The sequence below is a fragment of the Mauremys reevesii genome, linkage group 11, assembly GCF_016161935.1.
Source record: "Mauremys reevesii isolate NIE-2019 linkage group 11, ASM1616193v1, whole genome shotgun sequence".
NCBI lineage: Eukaryota > Metazoa > Chordata > Testudines > Geoemydidae > Mauremys > Mauremys reevesii.
The window spans coordinates 69,710,121-69,734,373 of NC_052633.1; the positions used below are offsets into that span (position 1 = coordinate 69,710,121).

At 43.0% G+C, this 24,253-nt stretch overlaps 1 long non-coding RNA gene across 2 annotated transcripts in view; it reads right to left on the reverse strand.

Annotated features, from left to right (window-relative positions):
* Positions 1-648: 648 nt before the first annotated feature.
* Positions 649-24,253, reverse strand: part of LOC120374327 — a 29,301-nt gene continuing 5,696 nt past the window's right edge. For both annotated transcript variants that reach the window (XR_005586008.1, XR_005586007.1), the window contains exons 3-4: positions 4,559-4,633; positions 649-1,979 (exon numbers count right to left, since the gene is read on the reverse strand). This is a non-coding gene — a long non-coding RNA (uncharacterized LOC120374327). The remainder of the gene's footprint in view (positions 1,980-4,558; positions 4,634-24,253) is intronic.

The window sequence follows — 24,253 nt, forward strand, 5'->3', positions numbered from 1 at the left end:
TGGCCTATTTCAGGGCAAAATACATTGATCTGGGACTTTCACTGATGAGTGATACTTTCAGTTTAAGTTTAAGATGCAGAATCCCTTGACATTTGATTTCCAACAAAGACGCACTACCAGAAAGTCCTAAACCAAGGAGAAATACAGCAGGATACATTGCCATTGTCTTTGGTGGACTCATGCCAGGCTCTTGAAATATTGTCTTCATGCCACTGAGCTAGACTATTATCATACAGTTCCATTAAGGAAATAACCATAATAGATGTGCCAGAGGGCAGGGGACACTTTCATAATCCTGGCTGGGCCGGCAACCTGAATTCTTGGCAGGTTTGTGGGCTTTTTGCACTCATTACATTCACAGATATGTTCTCCCTGGTAGCCTTTAAAGATCTCTTTGCCCACAGGCCTTGGCTGGTTTTCAGTTTTATTTCCTATTTCTTCTCCTCTCCAGGTATTGCATTAATCTACAAGTAGGTGAGATACCCAAACTGGAAAAGTGGTTCTCTTTCTGGCTCTTATGCACAGTAAAATTACTGTTTATTACAGCTGGAACATTTAAAGCAGGCCAGTTAGCATCTGAGCTCTCCCTATTAGCCATTTACAAGCTTGGTGGTATCTTACCGTCTGGAGCAGAGAGAAAATGACGATGAATCTGGCAACTAGAAGGGGATTCTTCAATATTGTAATGATCTGGTTAGTGTGCATGTGTCATCGCTGTCCCCTACTGGGTGGAATCAGGACTGCTCAATTGTAAATCAGATTATAGGCTTCCAAAAAACTAATGGAGATTCTCCCTCTACATCAAGTGCCACGGGCCTATGCTTCTTGGGAGTTGGAGGATCTGAGACTCGTCCTTAATGCTATAGCAAGTTTCGTGTAGTCATGGTATGCAGCACAGTAATAGAAGCCATGAAGTCTTAGGTGACCACAGATTTATTACAATATTATGGTTTTAGAACTGGTTAGGACAGCTTGAGTCACTCAGGATACCTTATGTTGGAAGAGGCAGAGTATCCCATGAAAACTAGTCTTGTAGGGCAACCTCACTCCCCACAAGAGAATTACAAGCCCCCACGGGCAGTGGCTTGCTGCAGTTTGCTTGCTGAACAGGTTTTGCAATGTGTGGGTTGGGAGCTGCATGGAGACTGGTGGAACACATGTTCTGAATTTGCAGATGATTTACACTTGAGGGAATCACCATCAAAACTGGGCCCAGGGGACAAATGATGAATGCTATAGTCAGCCACTTTTGAATTATAGCACAGCAGAACAATGCCTCCTAGCTTTATCCTTGTGTCCATTTTGCATCCAAGTTAACATTGGTATGTTGTAGTGTTCCTCTCCCATTATTTGTTCAGCCTGTACAACATGAAATGGGGGATACATATCCTGGCCTCAACAATGTAAAGACCCAGTTCTGCAGATTACAATGCACCAGTGGCACAATGTTCCGTGCAGGCATGGCGTCCACACACATGCACCAAATTACAGGACGGGGCCTAAATCAGACAGAAAATGAGCAAGCAAGTGCCTCCAGCTCTTACTGTAACACAACAAAATAAAGATGCCACCGTGTTCAGAGGAAAGCCCTGCTTTTGCGGCATATAATATCCACAAGCAGAAATGGCCCAAGAAAGCCTCTTGGTGCAGATCTATAAACTCACACAGTCTTACAGTTCACACGTAGAAAACTGGCACCATCAGGCGCCTTTAACTTGGAAAAGATCCTCCCTCACTTTGTTTAAGCATTTCACTTTGTGCTGTGAAATTGCATTTGTGAGTGAGGCATAAACTCTGGAGCCTTTCAGGGGCAATGGATTTCACATAGTGGATGCCTGTAGGCAATTTCTTTTCTTAATGGTGGAGCTGAATGCAGCTTTAATTTTTCACATTCCATAAAGGTTTTTACTTGAAATTACTTTTTATATGGTTTCTTTGCTAATGTGTCCTTCACACTGAAACAGGAGGTAGAGAAAAACCTTTAAAAAAGGAAACAAATAGAAAGTTTACAGGGGAAAAAAAATCACATCATAAATTGGAGCTATAAATAATTACAATTCACAAAACGGTCTCCCATATTTTTCTTTCATATTTACCAGGGATTGATCAGAACCAAACCCCCAAATACTACCGCATTTTGATTTAAAGAAGTTAAGATGTTGAGTTAAACATTTGTCTCTGGAATGCATATTCTGTTGGATAGGTAGGTGGTAGTTTGAATTGTTTGATCCAGACTAACACGGCTACCCCTCTGATGTTTGATCACAGTATCCATCCCTTCCCAGTATCAGTGATAGCTTGGAAATTGTATACCTTGCACATCCACATATGAATACTGACATTAGCTCAACAGGAAAAATACATAGACAGACATGATTCTTTCCCTTGGAGAAGAGAAAAAGTGGCCAAATCAGTCTGCTAGAAAGCTTTAAGGTCACACTCTACCAGCAAAGTAATTATGGAGGACAGCAAAGGCAGAGCGAACTAATTTTTGTTTTCTAAAGGGTTGTGCAAAACAGTTGAACTCAAGATAAACTGCTGAAAAGGCCACTAGTTATTATTGGAGTCATTTAATCTCTTTTATTTTTGCTATTGGCATTTTGCACCAGTGGTGCCATTTGATCTTAAAGGCTTGTTTCTTTTACTAATGTAGCTGAGAGCTGATTTTACAAACAAGAAAATAGATGGCTCTGCTGTAATAATGAGTGACCTTTCTGACATGCAGAATATGAGAAAGGTACATTTTCTTCTTTTCAGAGCCCAATCTTTCCTTAAGAATTTGTGTAGACAGGAGTCCCATTATTGATCTGGAAACTGAAAGAGTTAGTTCCTAGTCACTGTAATTGACAAAGGCTTTTACAGCTCATTAACTGTGAGATTATGTGGCACAATTCATTAAAATTCTGTTTCACTGAATGCATTTGTAAACACCTTCTGAGAAGTTTATCACTCTTTGCATAGTGCTGAGCTTTCTTTCAGTGGGTACATTTCTCTTCTGCTCTTTACTGATATAAGAATCCTGAGACAAGTTATGGAAAAAAGAGTGTTATCTTTTCACTGCAAAGGGAAAAATGTATTGACTGTGAAGCATAACAGATATTAAATGTTGCTATCCTGTTTCCTTTAGACCAATGTATTTATTAAATCTCTTATTGCAGTAATTTGGTGGGATTAGTGCACCTCTTAGCAGGCAACGTTTGTATTTAACTAGAAGTGCAACAAACAAAGTTTACAGAACAGTCCTTAGTCCTCCATTGGCTACGTGTCTAGAGTAAAGGAAAAAGACATTGCATCCCAGGTGGGAGAACCTCAAGTGATACTCCTTCTCCTCTTCTTTCCAGCTAGGTTTCCATTGTCTCATATCCAGAAGCATTTACCAAGGAAAACCTTTACATTACCAATGCTCCCCCTCCCTCCATTCTCACATAGCTTTTACAGTAGGATAGGATTTTACCTCTCTGACCAAAGCCTGATTCTCTACTGTGCTACTCCAATTTTAAAGCAGTGCAACGCTACAGAAATGATCAGCATAAAACCTGACTAAGCCATCGGGAACCAGGCCCCATGGGGTGGAGCGAACATAAGAGCCTGGCTCCACTGAAGCTCAATTACTGAAGTGACTATCGCTTGGTACCAAAACACAGGGCCAAATCTAGCTGACCTTATTCACTCCCTACTCTAGCAACACTCCCATTGACTGAGGCTACATCTTTCCTGCAAAAAAGAGGTGTGTTTTTGAAGGGCCAAAATCCATGTGCTGTTTATGTTACAACTTGATCTAGATTAGGTCAGCTCTTTTTATAGGCCCAAAGTCCAGAGTCTGGTCAAGAAGCCAGAGGCCTAGTAAACAGTGAACAATATTAGCTAAGAGAAGCAGAGCAAACACAAGACAACTTTGCTTTTTGCTAAGATAAGCTTGGTCAGCAAAAAGCCAGGTGAGGAACCATAATTGGTGTCTCTATCTGAAGTTGCAAGCAGGCCAAAGGAATGAAAGGGGCCTATTATGCCTGTGTCCATTCTTTCTGTAGAAAGAGATGTTCTTCCCACACATCAACCTTGAGTTTATGGAAAGGGTTCAAGTATGTCAGTATGAGATATGACATCCTTTCTTCTGCTTCCCAGAGATACCAGTGCCTGCCTTCGAAACACAAATGAGCAACTGAAAAACATTCTTTATTGCCATGTGCTTTTCATTTGTCTTTTTGTTTTAACCCCTACGTATGTACCTGTTGGACAATCAGAAGGGCTACTTCATTCCTATGGACCCCAAATCAGAATTCAACATTTATATATTTTATACATTGTTTGAAGTACTAATTGTATGTTACTTGTTAACCTGAAACCATGGGCGGAGACATTATGTAATCTTTGACTATTGGCTACTGTGCTGATCTTGTCTTGCTGCTAGACCTAATCCAGGGGTTTGGGACTACCTACCCCATCACATTCCTCCGCCCATGGAAAATCCATATAATCTACTGTAATTGATTGATTGGCAGTGTCTCTGAGCCTAATAAGCAAGGTGACACTCCGCCAGTGCTGTGCATAATAAACCCACCTGCTTGATTCTACATGGTATCCGTTTTGTGTTCCTTCAGTTTTTACACCAAGATAGCCGTCTTGTTGTACAATCCTAGTGGGGATAAGGCACAGATTGATTTTACCTCAGAGTAGCTAATTGACGTCAACACTATACCCCTTCTCTGCTTCTGGGGGTGCCTCAGGGAGGAAGGCAGGGCTTGGCTTTACTGTTATGCTGTACCCCTAGCTTGGTAAACAACTGAACACTTTTTGGAGCACAGAATCTTAGAATTGATGTTAACATCCATTGTGTTCCCATTTTCCCCTTCATGTCTTCCCATTCTCCAGGGTCTAACACTTGTTCCTTTTCTGGATAAAAAAAAAACCAACAGACTTACAGGCCTAGGGCCTTTACAGAATTCTTGTGACTGCAAATTCAGAGTCTTTGTTTAAGTGAACCTGAAATAATATACTTGAACTAATAATCCTGTTTTTTTTTTAAAAGACTAACAGGTGTTTATAATCACCTGTCTTGGTTACTGAAGGAAAAAAAAATTCACAGAGCCTGAGGAGATAACAGGGATCTCCCAGCCTGCCAGAATGGGTGAGAGCTACTACCTAGCAAAAAAAAAGCCTGAACGGGATGAAGAATGAAGGCATGTGCGTGACAAACCAAAGGCAAATTCATCTGCTGGGCCCTGCTTTCCATCTTGATGGTGTGTTCCTTTGGGTCATGTTTGTTTGCCTTCTTCCCAAAGTGGATTGCTGCAACTGGTTTGCCTGAACAGGTTAATTACGAGTACCGCATATACTCGTTCATAAGCCGAATATTTTTGGTAAAAAGGTGAAGCATCAAAGAGCGGGGGTCGGCTTATAAATGGGTCTACACCACAATTTGATGATTTAAAACTCCATAATTATTGAGCTGAATATCTAATATATTGTTGCTTTGTTTACCTGGAGCGTCTGCAGGCAGGGAGCCCCTCAGATCCCTGTGGCTGCGGTTTGCCGTTCCCAGCCAAGGGGAGCTGCGGGAAGTGGTGCCACTTCTCGCAGCTCCTCTTGGCTGGGAACAGCAAACCATGGCCCAGCAGATGAATTTGCTGAATTACCAGATGCTCCAGGTAAACAAAATGTCCCTACACGCCAGTGGCTTACCCTAATGGGCCAGGAGCCAAATTTTGCCAAACCCTGAAATATAGGGTGGGCTTATGAAAGGGTCATACAGCTTATAAATGAATGGGCTAATTGATGAGTATATACGTAATATTTAAATGCTACTTCCTCAATCTCCCCTTCCCTACAGAAAGGGCTGAGGACTCAGGAAACTAAGGGCATGTCTACACTGCCCAGAGTTTGGGCTAAAGGGGAGTAAAGAGCAGTGTACATCAAAGTCCTGTGCTGCCATATCCCCATATGGACACTGCGGATGTGAACTTAGAAGTCCCAAGTTTGCTCGGCACTTGCACTCCCAGATGCCCTGCAGACATACCCTCAGAGCGCTACCTGGGTAACCTGTGGTCCGGGTACATAGAATCAAGCAAGTAGAATCGCCTACTTGCTCCCCGGAGTGGGTGACGTGGGAGGAGTGAAGAAAGGGCAGAGCCTTGGCTCCACCCTCACCCACAGTGGGTGGGAACAACTAGGCTAGCGTGGAGGGAAAGGGATGTAGGGAGTTGCTGCTAGTGCAGACCATCACTAAGTAACTGCCTGCTGAAAGCAAAGACGAAGCAAGGAAGAAATTCAACGAGTCACCATGACACACGTGGAGGTGAAGCTTATGTGCCACCCATTTCCCAGGGCTGGTCTAAAGGGAGGTTCTAGCCCTGCCTGAGCCACAGTCTTCAGCAAATATCTCCACCCCCATGACAAATACACTCCTGGCCAGCAACATGCTCAGCACACACAAAGCCAGAGGTCACACAGTAAGCAAGCCAGAGACTAACAAAGCCTAAACAAGCACTGGAACCTAAGGTCCAACTCTGCCATGAGGTGCACGGAGGAGCCCGGGCTATACAGCAGAACGGGAGCATGAGGCCTCTGAGCTGCTACTCCTAAGAGGTCCCACAGAGGCATTTTGGAATAAAAATATTTAGGTTTCGGCTGAAATATTTTGGGGTTTGCATTTTTTTTGTTGAAGAGTCAAAATTGTCAGCAGAACATTTCAATGAAAATGAAATTTCTAATTTTTGCAGAACTTCCACAGGAAAATGTTGACAGGCAGCAATGCACCACAGGTTAGGAGATTGGCTAGGGAATCTGGCCCACAGAGAAGTATTAGATGCCCCCAGCTACAACTCCCATGAAGCACTGCAGTGGTATTTCCTGCAGTGGAGGAGTTGTATTGTATGTAAGACAGTGTTATGATTGCTCAGAGCTCCAGTATGAAACTGGAGAAAAGCCTGTCGAGAGTCTTTGGGTTAAGTTTAGAGGCGAGAGCAACAAGAGTGATGTCATGGTGGGCGTGTGCAATAGGCCACTGGATCAGAAGGATGAGGTAGATGAGGCTTTCTTCGGCAACTAACTGAAGTTTCCAAATCACAGGCCCTGGTTCTAATAGGGGCCTTCAATCACCCTGACATCTGCTGGGAGAGCAATACAGCAGTGCACAGACAATCCAGGAAGTTTTTGGAGAGTGTTGGGGACAACTTCCTGGTACAAGTGCTGGAGGAACCAACTGGGGGGGGCGTGGTCCTCTTGACCTGATGCTCACAAACAGGGAAGAATTGGTAGGGGAAGTAGAAGTGGGTGGCAACCTGGGCAGCAGTGACCATGAGATAGTTGAGTTCAGGATCCTGATAAAAGAGAGAAAGGAGAGTAGCAAAATACGGACCATGGACTTTGGAAAAGCAGACTTAGACTCCCTCAGGGAACTGATGGGCAGGATCCCCGGCAGGCTAATATGAGGGGGAAAGGAGTCCAGGAAATCCTTATTGAGGGTGCAGAAACAAACCATCCCGATGTGCAGAAAGAATAGCAAATATGGCAGGTGACCAGCTTGGCTTAACAGTGAAATTTTCGGTGAGTTTAAACTCAAAAAGGAAGCTTACATGAAGTGGAAACTTGGACAGACAACTAGGGAGGAGTTTAAAAATATTGCTAGAGCATGCAGGGGTGTAATCAGGAAGTCCAAGGCACAATTGGAGTTGCAGGTAGCAAGGGATGTGAAGAGTAACAAGAAGGGTTTCTACAGGTATGTTAGCAACAAGAAAAAGGTCAGGGAAAGCCTGGGACCCTTACTGAATGCGGGAGGCAACACAGTGACAGATGATGTGGAAAAAAAGCTGAAGGACTCCAAGCTTTTTTTGCTTCGGTCTTCACAGACAAGGTCAGCTCCCAGACTGCTGCACTTGGCAACACAATATGGGGACGAGGTGAGCAGCCCTCAGTGGTGAAAGAACAGGTTAAGGACTATTTAGAAGAGCTGGACATGCAGATCTAATGCATCCAAGGGTGCTGAGGGAGTTGGCTGATGTGATTGCAGAGTCATTGGCCATTATCTTTGAAAATTCATGGCAATCAGGGGAGGTCCTGGACGATTGGAAAAAGACAAATCTAGTGCCCATATTTAAAAAAGGGAAGAAAGAGAACCCGGGGGACTACAGCCTCACCTCAGTCCCTGGCAAAATCATGGAGCAGGTCCTCAAGGAATCCATTTTGAAGCACTTGGAGGAGAGGAAGGTGAACAGGAACAGTTAACACAGATTCACCAAGGGCAAGTCATGCCTGACCAACCTGAGTGCCTTCTATGATGAGATAACTGGCTCTGTGGATATGGGGAAAGTGGTGGATGTGATATATCTGGACTTTAGCAAAACTTTTGATATAGACTCCCACAGTATTCTTTCCAGCAAGTTAAAGAAGTATGGATTGGATGAATGGACTGTTAGGTGGATAGAAAGCTGGCTAGATTGTCAGGCTCAATGGGTAGTGATCAATGGCTCGATATCTAGTTGGCAGCCGGTATCAAGCAGAGTGCCCAAGGAGTTATTAATGATCTGGATGATGGGATGAATTGCACCCTCAGCAAGTTCACAGATTTGATAGCTGCCTTCAACTACCTGAAGGGGGTTCCAAAGGGGATGGAGCTAGGCTGTTCTCAGTGGTGGCAGATGACAGAACAAGGAGCAATGGTCTCAAGTTGCAGTACGGGAGGTCTAGGTTGGAGATTAGGAAACACTTTCACTAAAAGGGTGGTGAAGCACTGGAATGGGTTACCTAGGGAGGTGGTGGAATCTCCTTCCTTAGAGGTTTTTAAGGCCCAGCTTGACAAAGCCCTGGCTGGGATGATTTAGTTGGTGTTGGTCCTGCTTTGAGCAGGCGGTTGGACTAGATGACCTCCTGAGGTCTCTTCCAACCCTAATATTCTATTATTCTATGATTCCAAACCAAAGGTTTGGCTGTAGGGCTGGCTTGCAGGCCCAAGTTAGGTCAAGACATGCCTGAACAAGAAACTGTTGACCATGCCCGAACAAGTAATTACTTAAACAACGAATTATTGAGAATATTTGTAGTAAATAAGGGAGGCAGAAACTAACTAAGCTTACTATTGTGGGGTATTTTCACTGTAAACAAACTTAGGAGAAGCACCCTGAATTGATAAGCTTGCCTTATGCAGTCTGCAAAGTGATTGGTCCATACACCCTCTGCGAAGTGATTGCTCTTTAATGCAAGTATAGATGTTAGTAGCTAGGAGAGATGTATAACGTAAATTGGAGCCGTGGTATCACCCTGTACCTAACCCCCGCCTGCATCTGGGCCTGGCCAGCATAGGCAAAGAGCTGTTACATGCTTAACAAAGTAACCTGAGTGAGGAGCTGGGGCTGAACTGAGTTTTTTGGATTTCAGAGAACTGGATGACGTGTTCCCCCAGAACTGGACACGGTGTTCTGGATCAGCGGAGTGGAAAAGGTCTCAAAATTGGTTCAGTCAAATAGTTTCAGCTTTTCCGTGCAGTCAAAATTTCCCATACAGGGGAAAAAAATTTCAACCAGCTTGCATATACAACACTGCTTGTCCTTTTCCCCACCCCAATTTAAACACAGGTATGACTGAGAAAGCTAAGAACTATAGCTATGGCAATAAAGACGCTGCTTGTGGAATATTTATCTGTTCAGGTTCCTTGTTTACTGGGAGCTGAAGAGAAGCTTTATAAAGTTTATTTTAATCCAGCCAGCTGGTCATTTGAGGTTTCAGGGCTTCTTCTTCTGTTCCATGTCAATGCTTGGCTGTTCCTTAAAGATTCATGCTTTTCAAACACAGCTCAGAAACAGGAGCCTTGACGCTTGAGACTTTCAGCTTGATGGAGTAAGTATGTTTTGGAAAATTTTTATCAGTGCAGCAAATGTTCACTCCTGAGTGTGTGTATAAAATCAATAGCCAGTTGTTGTAGAGATAGATTTGATATTAAATTAACATTTTGATTTTTTACGCAGCGCTTGTTTTTCAATGCTGCTCTCTGAACAAATCTTTTTGTTTGCTTCCAGAATCTGAGGGCATGATTCTCTTCTCGCACAGCGCTGGTTTGACACCAATGTGACTCCATTGTCTTCTGTGGAGTTACTCCAGTGTAAAGGAAGAGCAGAATCAGACCCCAGACTTTCCCCACTGTTAAGTGTTTGTTTAAACCATTCCCTCAATTTCTTTGATTACATTTCCTTGCATTCAAGAGCAGGCTTTACTTTTGCATTTTTCACTTGTATTCATTTAATATTAAGCAGGCAGGGAAAATGTTAAGTTTGATTACAGGTCCTTGGTTAAGTTATGAGGAACATGAGTTCTAGCTGGATAAAATGGTCCTGTGCTCTGTGGAGGTCTCTGGGACTTGCTGATTTTTAAAGAGGCCAAGCCACAGAAAAACCAACCCAAACCTGGCATTCGATCTGGTACAACACTCCCAATTTTTCCAACTGCAGTTCTTGCCGACTGTCACTAAATCTATTCTCAGGCAGTACTATGGCCTCCTTTAGCAGAATATCTGAGCATGTCACAATCTTTAATGTTCTTATCCTGCCACCCTGCTGTGAGGTAGGAAAGTGCTGTTAATTTATCCCCATTTTAAAGATGTGAAAGCAGAGGCACAGAGAGACTAAGGGTACAGCTACATGACAAGTGGAAACCCACCACAGCGACTCTCAGAACCCAGATCTACTGACTCGGCTAGCCCTCCTTGGGCCTCAGAGCCTGAGCTCCAGCCTGAGCATCTACACAGCTATTTTTATCATCGGAGAGTGAGTCCAAGTCTATAGCCCTGGACTCCAAGAATCACTGCTGCAAGTTTCTCCTTGCCTTGTAGATGGACCCAAAGTGACTAGCCCAAGGCCACATGAGAAATCTGTGGCAGAGGCAGGAACTTAAACAAGTTCTCACAAGTCCCACTCTAATGCTCCAACCACTGCGCCATCCTCCCTCTGTACTCATCCATCCTGCAAGTGACTCTGCACAAGTAGACCCTTATGTCACCATGGATGCCCACTGGCTCCTCTGAGTCTCTGTCCCTTGCAGGAGGGAGAACCTGGTGGAGTTTTCGGAGCCTCTGCTTGAGGATTTTTCCTTGGAGGGGCTGATCTGGCCCAGAATTTTGCTTAGAGTGGATAGTTACCCGGATTGCAAAATCAGGTGCAGAACAGAGCATGGTAGGGGAAGAGGGAAGAGTGTTCTCTTATCACAGTGACTGCACACTGATTTATTTACAGTGCAGCACAGCAAGCACAGGGCACTGCCTTTATTTAATTTAGCTGTGCAGCCAAGATAGTTTATAAATCAAAGGGTTTTTACAGCACTGATGACATTATCCTGAGAGAGAACTGATTGTATCGGTTAGCTTAAGCTTCTTGCTTCAAAGTCAACTGTGCTTTTAACACGTATCAACAAAGTTAATTACCAGATAATGATGGCCTCACAGGGGACCCTTGCTACCATGACGCACGTTTCAGAGGAGAATCCCCAGAAAGAGATCCCGAATGCTGTATTAATTAGAATAGGACCGTGTTTGGGGGACCGTGTGCTGACCGTGTGTGTGCTGAGCCTAGCGGCCTGCTAGGCAAGGCTGAGAGCTTCTTAACGAGGCTGTGATCCCTAAGCCTTTTAGCACCTATCGACCCTTAACCAAGGGGCGGGGCTACTCAGGGAGACCAGGGCTTTAAAAAGCCTGCTCCTAAGTGACCAGAGGAGCTAGTCAACAGGAGCGGCTAACAGGGGAATTTTGTGAGGGAGTCTAAAGGGGGAGTGGAAGCAGGGGCTAGAACTAAACATTCTTTAAACTTAAAAGCCCAAAACACCCCCTTGATATAAACAAAAAGAACAACAAAGGAACCAGCTGCAGGAGTAAAAAGAGAATGCAGGCAGAAGTCCAGCAACAGAGTGGGGGCTACCCAGTTTATTGCACCCAATGCAGCATGTATGATTACCTGCCCTGTGGGCAGGTGGTGTATGTGTGCATTTGGTGCACGGGGCTCCTGGCCCTCAGAGACCACGTATGGGCTTTGGAGACCAGAGTCACTGAATTGGAGGAGCTGAGGGAGACAGAGGTACACAGATGAGACTTTCCGGGACACAGTAGAACAGTCCTACCCCCGGTCTGACAGCCTCTGTGCAGTTAAGGAGGATGAAAGTCCCAGGGAAGGAGAGCTTCTAACTGGATCAGAGGGAAACAATCCCATAGCTGGGACCCTCCTTCCAGATGATGTTGTGGTATCCTCTCGGACTGAAGATACCTCTCCTGGGGAGGGAACTCCAGTTATTAGAAAGAGACAGGTATTAGTAATGGGTGATTCGATCATTAGAAACATAGACAGCTGGGTTTGTGATGACCGGGAGAACTGCATGGTGACTACATTTAGATAAATTTATGTGTAGTGCTGGGGAGGAGCCGGTGGTCGTAGTACACGTAGGTACCAATGACATAGGGAAGGATAGGAGAGAGGTCCTGGAGGCCAAATTTAGGCTGTTAGTTAATAGAATAGGTCGTGCTGGTGGGAGAGTGGCACTATATTTGAAAGAAAGCGTAGAATCAAATGAAATAAAAAATCGTAAATGAATCAAACTGTATCATAGAATCTCCATGGATAGAAATTCCATACTCTAATAATAATAATATAGTGTAAGGCTATATTACAGACCATCTGACCAGGACGGTGATACTGACTGTGAAGTGCTCAGGGAAATTAGAGAGTTTCTTAAAATAAAAATCTCAATAATAATAATGGAGGATTTCAATTATCCCCATATTGACTGGGTACATGTCACTTCAGGACAGGATGCAGAGATAAAGTTTCTTGACAATTCCTGATTTAGTCCTAAGTGGAGCATAGGATCTGGTCCAAGAGGTGAATATAGCTGGACTGCTTGGTCATAGTGACCATAATTTAATTAAATTTAATATCCCCGTGGCAGGAAAAACACCACAGTGGCTCAACATTGTAGAATTTAATTTCAGAAAGGGGAACTACACAAAAATGAGGAGGTTAGTTAAACAGAAATTAAAGGGTACAGTACCAAAAGTGAAATCTCTGCAAGCCACATGGAAACTTTTTAAAGACACCATAATAGAGGCTCAACTTAAATGTACATCCCAAATTAATAAAAATAGTAAGAGAACCAAAAAAGAGCCACCATGGCTAAACAACAAAGTAAAAGAAGCAGGGAGAGGCAAAAAGGCATCCTTTAAAAAGTGGAAGTTAAATCCTAGTGAGGAAAATAGAAAGGAGCATAAACACTGGCAAATGAAGTGTAAAAATACAATTTTAGGAAGGCCAAAAAAGAATTTGAGGAACAGTAAGCCAAAGACAAAAAAAAATTGCTATTACTTTTTGTAAGTACATCAGAAGTAGAAAGCCCGCTAAACAACCAGTGGGGCCACTGGATGATCGAGGTGCTAAAGGAGCACTCAAGGATGATAAGGCCATTGTGGAGAAACTAAATAAATTCTTTGCACCGGTTGTCATGGCTGAGGATGTGAGGGAAATTCCCAAACCGGAGCCATTCTTTTTAGGTGACAAATCTGAGCAACTGTCCCAGACTGAGGTGTCATTAGAGGAGGTTTTGGAACAAATTGATAAATTGAACAGCAATAAGTCACCAGGACCAGATGGTATTCATCCAAGAGTTCTGAAGGAACTCAAATGTGAAACTGAAGAACTACTAACTGTAGTCTGTAACCTATCATTTAAATCAGCTTCTGTGCCAGATGACTGGAGGATAGCTAATGTGACGCAAATTTTTAAAAAGGGCTCCAGAGATGATCCCAGCAATTACAGGCCTGTAAGCCTGACTTCAGTACCGGGAAAACTGGTTGAAACTATAATAAAGAACAATATTGTAAGACATATAGATGAACATAATTTTTCGAGGAAGAGTCAACATGGTTTTAGTAAAGGGAAATCATGCCTCACCAATCTACTAGAATTCTTTGAGGGGGTCAACAAATATGTGGACCAAGGGGATCCAGTGGATATACATTCTTAGAGTTTCAGAAAGCCTTTGACAAGGTCCCTCACCAAAGGCTCTTACGCAAAGTAAGCTGTCATGGGATAAGAGGGAAGGTTCTCTTATGGATTGGTAACTGGTTAAAAGATAGGAAACAAAGGGTAGGTATAAATGATCAGTTTTCCGAATGGAGAGAGGTAAATAGTGGTGCCCCCCAGGGGTCTGTTCTGGGACCAGTCCTATTCAACATATTCATAAATGATCTGGAAAAGGGGTAAACAGTGAGGTGTTAAAATTTGCAGATGATACAAAATTAATAAAGATAATTAAGACCCAGGCAGATAGCGAAGAGCTACAAAGGGATCTCTCAAAACTGGGTGACCGGGCAACAAAATGGCAGATGAAATTCAATGTTGATAAATGCAAAGTAATGCACACTGGAAAGCATAATCCCAACTATACATATAAAATTATTGGGTCTAAAATAGCTGTTACCACTCAAGAAAGAGATCTTGGAGTCATTGTGGATAGTTCTCTGAAAACATCCACTCAATGTGCAGCATGAGTGAAAAAAAGCAAACAGAATGCTGGGAATATTTAAGAAAGGGAGAGATAATAGGACAGAAAATATCATGTTGCCTCTATATAAATCCATGGTATGCCCACATCTTGAATACTGTGTGCAGATGTGGTCGCCGCATCTCAAAATTGGAATTGGAAAAGGTTCAGAGAAGGGCAACAAAAATGATTAGGGGTATGGAACAGCTTCTGTATGAAGAGAGATTAATAAAACGGGGACTTTTCAGCTTGGAAAAGAGACGGCTAAGGGGGGATATAATTGAGGTCTATAAAATAATTACTGGTGTAGAGAAAGTAGATAAGGAAGTGTTTACTACTTCTCATAACACAAGAACTAGGGGTCACCAAATGAAATTAATAGGTTTAAAACAAATAAAAGGAAGTATTTCTTCACACAGCACACAGTCAACCTGTGAACTCCTTGCCAGAGGATGTTGTGAATTCCAAGACCATAACAGGGTTCAAAAAAGAACTAGATACATTCATGGAGAATAGGTCCATCAATGGCTATTAGCCAGGATGGGCAGGCATGGTGTCCCTAGTCTCTGTTTCCCAGAAGCTGTGAATGAGCGACAGGGGGTGGATCACTTGATGATTACCTGTTCTGTTCATTCCCTCTAGCCACTGTTGGAAGACACGATACTGGGCTAGATGGACCTTTGGTCTGACCCAGTAGGGCCATTCTTATGTAGGACTAAGGTCTCAAAGCCTAACAACTGAAACAGGTTAATGTTAATTTTGTAGATTTCTGATGACTACCACCATACAGACCAGGTTGGCTGGCTGAGGTGGTATCACTGTAAAACTTCTGGTCTGATCTTGCGTAAGATATGCATAGCCTCTTAGGGAAGGCAAGCAGGCTTGCCCTTTGGCTAAATTCGGGAGGGGAAGGGTTAATGATTGATGGAGTTTCACCAAAAACCCTCAGCTCAAGCTTTCTTGAGCTGATTGGAGCGGGGAGATGTGTCTTCTGTTCTTTACATAACACACACAGTATGAAGGAACCAGCCAAGCACAGCAAGGGCCAAATGATTGGGTTTACTGAATATACACAATATGCAAGGCCCAGCTACACAAACACACTGCCGCTCTGGTTCCAGTCCATACCCGGATCTGCTGCTTCCTATTGCAAGTGTGTCAAGCCATCTTTATAGGCAAAATTATGTAGTGCGTACGGACCCTTTCAAATGCTATAAGCTCGGTTTCATCAAAAGCCTTGACACAACGTATTCCCAGCATTCAGTGCAACACCTGATCCATGGCTCACTGCCAGACAGAACGTGACAGGAACCTCATCAAGGTATATAGTGGAGTTGCGAGTGACTTCAGTGGCCAAGAAAAAGTAAAGCTAAAACGGAAACTGCTCATTTAAGGAAGAAAATAGACTTGTTCAATAGCTCAGTAGAGCTGATAGTACACCTTTATGTAGTACACCCAACTGTATCAAGAAAAAGGTGATCGTTTTACTGAAGGGGATAGAACGTATAACATGCTGTGTAGCCTACCAGGTGAGCTTGTAAAACTAAGATCTCTAGCCCCAAATCTCTGAAATTTGTATGGGGGTCCCATCCTCCATTCCCTGCCCCTGCTGCATTAGGGGCCTTCTTTGGCTGTTACCATAGCTGTTAGAATCCCATCAGAAGGCCAGGCCATGTCCTAGCTTTTATAAGCCTATCCCAGGTCACATCAGTCCCAGTCACTTGTGATAGTGGCATTAAGTGGCAGAACTTCTCCTGCCCCCTTAGTGGTCCTGCCCCATGGCATAAGAAGCTCCTACCAAGCCTGAGAGGCAGGCTGCCAGCAGTTCAGAATGGCAGTTCCAGTTACTGTGGCTGGGGGTGGATAAGGGAGAAGAAGGAGATGGAACCAGGCAGGTTTGCCATGGACACCTGTGCCTAGGTTTTTAGATCCCAGCCAAAACAAACCCTGTTAAGAACCCCTCACAAAAATCAATCCCTCCAGCCCCTTCTCATTGCTCTTCCTTGAGCACCCACAATTTGTCACTATCTTTCTGGTAATGAGGGAGCCAGATCTGAAGACAGTGTTCCAAGTCTGATGGCACCTCAGTTCTAGAGAGGTGGAGCATCCTTTTGCCCTTAAAAGGCTTTGAAAATTCTAAACTGCAGAGTTTTTAATATATTTTACAATCTCCATTTACAGTAGGGCTCACCCGATAACTAACTGCAGAAATGGCATCATATTTCTGAACAAATTGGATCTGGATTCCCCACTCCATTGCACTGATTTTATACAGATGTAGCTGCAGGGGATCTCCCCCCCTCCACACCCCAGTGTGTATTCAGAGTCACACCGGTGGACTTTGGTGACATGAACAAGTTATTTCTACTCGGTTCACTCCTGGTAACCCAGCAGAACCAACACACCCATAGGCGTACACCTAGTGCATCATGGGCATTGACAGAGAGAGTTATTGAAATTCAAGGAATTCCACCTTCACGATGCCTCTGAAGGCAGCAAGGTGGTCCCTGTGAGGCCATTCACAGCCCACAGAATCTCTATGACCTGTGATGATGTTACAAGGAAAGAAGAGAGCTTGACTCTCAGATCCCAGATTAAGTTTGTAGGGCTGACAGTTAGAAAACATTGATTTATTTGCACGTTGGGTCTGGGATGACCAATAGACAAGCAACCCACCCAATACCATTTAAGATGTATCCCTTCTGGATCCAAATCCAGCAAGCTCCCAGGGAAAAAAGAGACAATGCGGTAAAACACTATCAGTTTTCTATAGTATCCTTGCCTATTTGAAGCCTGCATTAAGGAAATCTGAGGGAAGAAACAAAGCACCCCCCCCTACTTAAGTCCTGCTATAAATTAGGGGTGTCCTTATCCTTTAGCAAACTGCCTTTGAAACATATGATGAAACACACAATGGAAATGAAATGGACAGTAGCCAGCAAAGTATAAAAGCAGTCTGTCACTGTAAACCGCTTCTGAACAATCCCCAAATGTTACACACAAAAGGTGTACTATCAGGCAAAGGCAGAGAAGCTTGCAAGTAAAGCGGTCCTAAGCCTCTTTGTACTCCAGGTCTCTAATTAGACATAACAAAGTGAATACGAATCGGAAGGAGAAGAATTGGCAGGAGGCTGCTGCTGTCTGCACTCATCACAATGAGAATCGGTGTCTTGCTTCTATAGCGCAGATAAAGAAGCATGTGCGTCCTTTGTTTCTATAATAGGATGCAACATGTGTCACACAGGGAAGGAATTACAATAGCAAGGACTTATGAGCCTCATGATTTCCAGAGTGCAGAGTATAATAAAGGGTTTCATTAAAAAATAACAAAAACAAAAAAACCGTGGGATGAATGTCAGATGAGACTGGCTTGTTTTAAAAGTGAGAAAAAAAGATGTTTAAAATATACAGTAGCCTGTACCAAAAATATAGTATTTCAAGTGCCAGAGGCATGAAAGGATTGTCAGTTTAGGTCTCATGTTATGCTCAGATTTTCCCATGTGTTCTTCACCCCTCCACCCCGCAAAGTCAGGACTGACCCCAAGGACTACACAAGCTTTGTCTATACTGAGGAAATGAATGGTGTGTTTTTAAAAATGTAAACTAACACAGTTAAATGTGACTTAGCATCTAGTGCAGATGGAGTTTGGTCAAGGATTACCATGACCAGCAAACACGTTTTTAAACACTGTCTTTGTCTAAGTGCTAAGTGATATTCAACAACGTTAGCCAGTGTTTTAAAGACACCACTTATTTTCTGACTGTGGTCAACATCTTTCAAAGGTTTCAAGAGACGTATTTCAAATGTACCATGTCTTCAGCCAATGCAGAGGTTTTGTGCATTCTAGTCAATATTTTAAATGACTGTTCCATTAAGGAGAATTGTTCTCTTAGGAAATCTGGGTTCTTTTCCTGGGCTTCTGAGTATTTTTCTGACTCCGCTACTGGTTTCCTACATATTTACCATGACTTCCCCAAGGTTGCATGAGGATGACAGGTCACTTCTTCAGAATGATCTGGATCACGTAGTAAATCAGGCTTATTTGAACAGTATTTCATTTTAAAAATTGTGGGAAAAAACACACACTTATTTTCCCCACCTTTTTCCAATGAATAAAAATGGAAGCAAGATTAAAATATGAAAAAGGGGGATTTTCCCCCCACTAAAATGAAAGGAAAAATTCTGCCTTTTTTCTCCTAAGCTAAGAGAGACTGAAGACAGCTACCCAACCGTATAGAGCTCCAATACCACAACTTAAGACTGGCTGAACCTCTGACAACAGTCAGAGGCTTGAGAGAGGGAATGAGAACTATGGAGAGTCCCTTGATAATGCATCTCTGGAGGGCAAGAGCCTATTTTTTTCCAGTCATTTTCCCCCCACACTCACCCAAGATAGGCAGAAGAAAACCCTTCAGGGGAGTGCGAGGTGGGGTGCTGGCTTTATATAAGATTATTGTGTTACTCTGCCAGAGTTGAAAATACCAACTCTAGAGCTTTGGAAAAGTCTGGATATGGAACTCTATCTTTGCCTTGCCTGTTTTACTACTTCTTCACTGACACTGCTGTCAGCAGCTGCAAGAAAGTGACAGGGCTGTCACTTTAAAGGAGTGCCATCTTGGCTTCTCCTATCTGGCCTTGTGCTTGAGGACCCTCAGGACCCTCACACATAGCACATTCTCACTGCTAACAGTGGCTCCTCCCCTGAGTTAAAAAGCTGCACTAAAAATAGTGTTGGCAGGAAATAATTTGTCAGGACAAAAATGGAGAGAAAAATTTCCTCAGAAAACAACTTTTTCCACCAAAACGCCTTTTTTTTAAGTGAAGTATTTCTGTAATTATTATTTTATTAGTAAAAAGGCCACTTTTCATTAAGACAAAGAAGTTTCGATGGAACATTTTCATACCATTGTAGTTGAAAAGTTTGTAAAAAGAGGCCCATTTAAATAAAAGGCCATAATCTCAATTGGAAGAGACACCGCTGGCATCTCCTAAGTAGCTCCTGCTGAGGAGAGATAGGCCCAAGTCGTGCAGATCAGATCTAGAATCTGATCTGAATCCAAACTTCTGCAGGCATCCCAAAGCCCTTTTCTAGGATCGGTTCTCCTAGGATTGCAGCACAACTACCTCTGACGAGAAACAGTTATGAACAGTTCATGGCAGCGGTGCACAGTGGGGTTACGGTTAAAGATGCCAGTGGCTTGCACAATCAGGGGCCATTGATATACAAGCACCCAGGATGAAGCTCTCATAGAAAGACCTACTGATGCCATGAAATAGTGGCTCCCTCAGAGAGGTGTGTTGCAGAGCAGACGCACAAAAAGAGAGTAAACAGCCACGCCATCTTTTCCAGACCTCTGGAGTCTGAGGGGAGGCTTGGGAGAGGGATTTACGAGGTATAAAATGCAGGGCTGAGGGAAGAAGAGGGGCACAGAGTAAGGGTACGTCTTCACTACCGGCCGTATCGGCGGGTAGCAATCGATTTCTCGGGGATCGATATATCGTGTCTCATCTAGACGCGATATATCGATTCCCGAACGCGCTCCTGTCGACTCCGGAACTCCACCAACGTGAACAGCGGTAGTGGAGTCGACATGGGGAGCCGCGGATGTCGATCCCGCGCCGTGAGGATGGTAAGTAATTCGATCTAAGGTACTTCGACTTCAGCTACGCTATTCACGTAGCTGAAGTTGCGTATCTTAGATCGATCCCCGCCCCCAGTGTAGACCAGCCCTAAGTTTAAGCACTTCAGTTTGTTTGAACTTGGTGTGAGTTCTGGAGAGACAGAGAATTCCAAAGCAGCTGCTTCTTGGGACAGAGCAGTGAGGCCTTAATTTTTGGCAAGAGAATATTCTCTCAGTGCAGTTATACCTCTGTTTGAGGAAACAGAACAGACATTTCATCAGTAAACAAACTACACTAATACCCAGACTGTGTCTCCCCATTTCTGCTGCTGCAGGCTTACACGGCCTAGAATTCTGTTTCCGTCTAGCAAAGGGACAAGAAGGGAATGAATATCTAATCCAAAGAACTACGGCTACACTGTTATTTAGCTTGTTTGCATTAGCTCTAAGGTATACAAACAAGTCTTAGTATTTTGTTATTCTTCCCGACCAAATTAATGTGATTTATCTAGAATGAAAAAGCAGGAAGCAGCAATACTTTGCATATCTGTGTCACTCTTCATTGGAGGTATTTGAAAATTAATTCATCAATATTTGTTAAACACTTTTGTGAGGCACAGTGTTATTATACCCAGCGTCCCTGTGCTGGCAGCAAGGGGGAATTAGATCTAATATTACAGATCTTTTCCATCAATCATTTGTATAACTCTGTTTTTCATTTTACAGATGGATAAGAAAATTCAGAGAGGTTTAAATCCCTTGCCAAAGATAGTCTGTGTCAGAGCTTGGAATAGAATTCAGGAATCCCATCCCCGTCTCTGAATACAAAAGGAAAATTAGAAGAAAAAAAAAAGTCAAACTATATATTGCACTTTTTCCAAGCACAGGAAGTAAATATATATATTTATTTTGAAGTGAATGCTTCTAAATCAGTGCAATGCTTTATCATATGGGAACACTTTCTAAGGTTTCCAGCTTGCACTAGGTTCTATATTACAAAAAGAATAGGCCTACACCGAAAAACTGCAAGATTTGGTGTAGCAAATTTATGGCATAAACTGTTAATTGAGCCTCATGCGTTATTGGTGCTGCTCACATATGTTTGTAATTGCAGTGTCAGAAAGAATACGGAGTGACATTTGATTGAAGGGAAAAAACCACCCATAACAATACATTCTGTTCATCCTCCAGCCAAGCTACAAACACAGAAAAGCACATAAAATCCCTCATTCCTCTGGCCTTAACTAATGATAAAATAACCAAAACAATCCACAGACATGTGACAATTAAAAAACTTTGAATTGCTTAAAAATAATAACTTCAAAAACCTACTGTAAATATTCCATTAATTAACTGAATAGGCTAAGAGTTCTTATATAACTACAAAGCTCTGGAGATTAGTGTAATTTCATGCTAGCTCTGCTTGTACTGCTTATTGCTTTAAAGTAACTGTATCACTAAGTATTTAAAAGAGGAAGTGCTCTTGGGGAATATAAAAATCCTTAGATGTTTGCATCTAAATAAGCTAGCAAGCCCTATTAAAAGAAAGGTAAAGGCACATTATTAAACAGGTTGTAATTACAATATTGATTCTTTCTGCACGAAAGAAAGCAAAGTAATATTCATTAGTGATTCATATAATCTGAGATTAGGCTGAGCAGATATTAAACCTAGGTGCCCAATTTAATGCTGTGCAGTATATATAGCTTGCCAATTACTGCAGAAGAATTGCAGGGAGATGAGTTAATGCTTCTGCACCGCTGAAATCTTCTAGTTTCTTATCTTTTTAAAGGAAAGAGATTTCTACACTTTAATATTCTTCCTTATTTAAAATAAGTGAGATTTATGGCTTGTCTACAGGAAGCAACGGCTCAGACTCTGGGGGTGTGATTTGTAGAGTACAACACTTTAGAGTGCTCTAACTGCCCCATGTAGCAATAGGTGAACCTCCAAAGGTCTCCTCGGGTTGAGTGTTCCCAGCTCTTTGGTATGGAAATCACACAAACAAAGATTTTCCTATGAGGTTTTTCAGCACTTTCTTCATCCAAGCAAGAAACACCAAATGAGCATCTTTACTGGAAGCTTTTGTTATTCCTCCTTTTGGCCTTGGTCAAAGCCAGATAGCACTGAGGAGCATGAAAACAAAAAGAAAACACAGGGCCAGAGATCCTCAGCTGGTGTACATTGGTACTGTAGCGCCGCTGAAGTCAGTTTGGGTTTAAGGGTCAAATCCCACCGACTTCAGAAGGAGTTAGAGGGATATATTAGGAACTGAACCCTAACTTAGAGCCAATTTCATCCACTCTTGCTCCTTTATCTCTAACACTATTGGAATAACCCCTTCCACAGCTCATCTGTGGGGATTGAACCTGGGACCTCTATAAACCTCTACTGCCTGAGGGAAAGGACAAAGGCCATTTTCTTTAAGGCAGTAGCAGTCACAAACATCACTACAGCCAACAGAGGGAGACAAAGAGCCACACTGTCTGCATAGGTCACCTCACATCGATGACCTCAAAACAACATACACAACGCAATTCATTAATAACGTGGCTTGGTCTTTTTCCAAAGAGCATTTCATCCCACAAAAAGGATAATTTCTCTTACCAGCCATCCTTCTTCCCCTTCCTGTCAGGTCTCCCCATTCCATTCTGGGGAAAGCAACAACTTCCAAAAGCATGGAGACAAATGGGGCTAAAGTACAATTGTTCATTTTCGAGCCTGTAGTTTAACATACAATAGAGGCAGCCCACATACGTACATTTGGTGGTTGTCTTGCTCATGGCCGGACTGTTCTGGGGAGCAATGTTGCTAGAAATAGTCACTATATGCCAATTTTTGCAGATTTAAAAAAAAATCAGCAGAAGTGGCAAAAATTAATGAACACCAAATATTTCCAGTTCTACTGTATAATATAACATGAAGCCACATGTAAGAAACAACTGACTATACTGCCCATACCATCATCCTGCAGCCTTACAGGGAGTGTTCACAATGGTTTTGTAGCCGTAGCTAAAATGGCTGAAATTAGAGTGGTGGACACTATAAAGCAGCATCTACATTTCAGCTGGGAGATGTGACTCACAGCTTGCATAGATGTACCCATATCTGTGCTAGCTCTGCTGAAGCTAGCATGCTAAAAAAAAAAAAAAGCAGCGTGGCCTGGGGTTTCATGGGTGGCGGCTCAGACTAGCTGTCTGAGTACTCATCTGCAGGTCCAAGTGGGTAGGTACTGGAGTGGCTAGCCCGAGCAACTGCCTGTGCTAACTTGGCCACACGGCTATTTTTAGACACTCACTCGAGCCGAGCTAGTGCAGGTACATCTAAGCAAGCTGGGAATCAAGTCTCTGAGCTCAAATGTAGATATAGCCTACGTCTGTCCATTTTAATTACATACATTTAAATAAAGAGTTGTCTCTAGCTTCAGTAGTGTGTTGTAGTAGTATTTGTTTATTACGCCACAAAGATAATCAGCATCAGGTTCTTCACTAGTTGCTTTTGAAAATCTGGGCCTAAGTATTTTGGGGGCCTGATTTTCATAGGATGGATGCTCATTACTTTCTGAAAACCAGGCTGCATTAAGAGACCCCTTAGGAAGCTGAGGAACCCAAATTCATCATATTGGAAAACATAGGCACTTCTGGGGTCAGGGATTATCATCTGTTACTTTTCTATACAGTGTCTAGCACAATGGGGCTCTGAGCCTCGATTAGGAACATGGGAATTGCCATGGTGGATCAGACCTGAGGCCCATCCAGTCCAATATCCGACACTGGTCCGCACCAAGTGATTCAGAGGAACGTTCAACAGACCTCCTAAATTCTTAAATTCTAGATTCTTTCACCTTTCCTGGGCAAATATACGTGGGCAAATATCACCTCCATTTTACAGATGAGAAGCATAGAATATCAGGGTTGGAAGGGACCTCAGGAGGTCATCTAGTCCAACCCCCTGCTCAAAGCAGGACCAATTCACAACTAAATCATCCCAGCCAGGGCTTTGTCAAGCCTGACCTTAAAAACTTCTAAGGAAGGAGATTCCACCACCTCCCTAGGTAACCCATTCCAGTTCACCACCACCCTACTAGTGAAAAAGTTTTTCCTAATGTCCAAGCTAAACCTCCCCC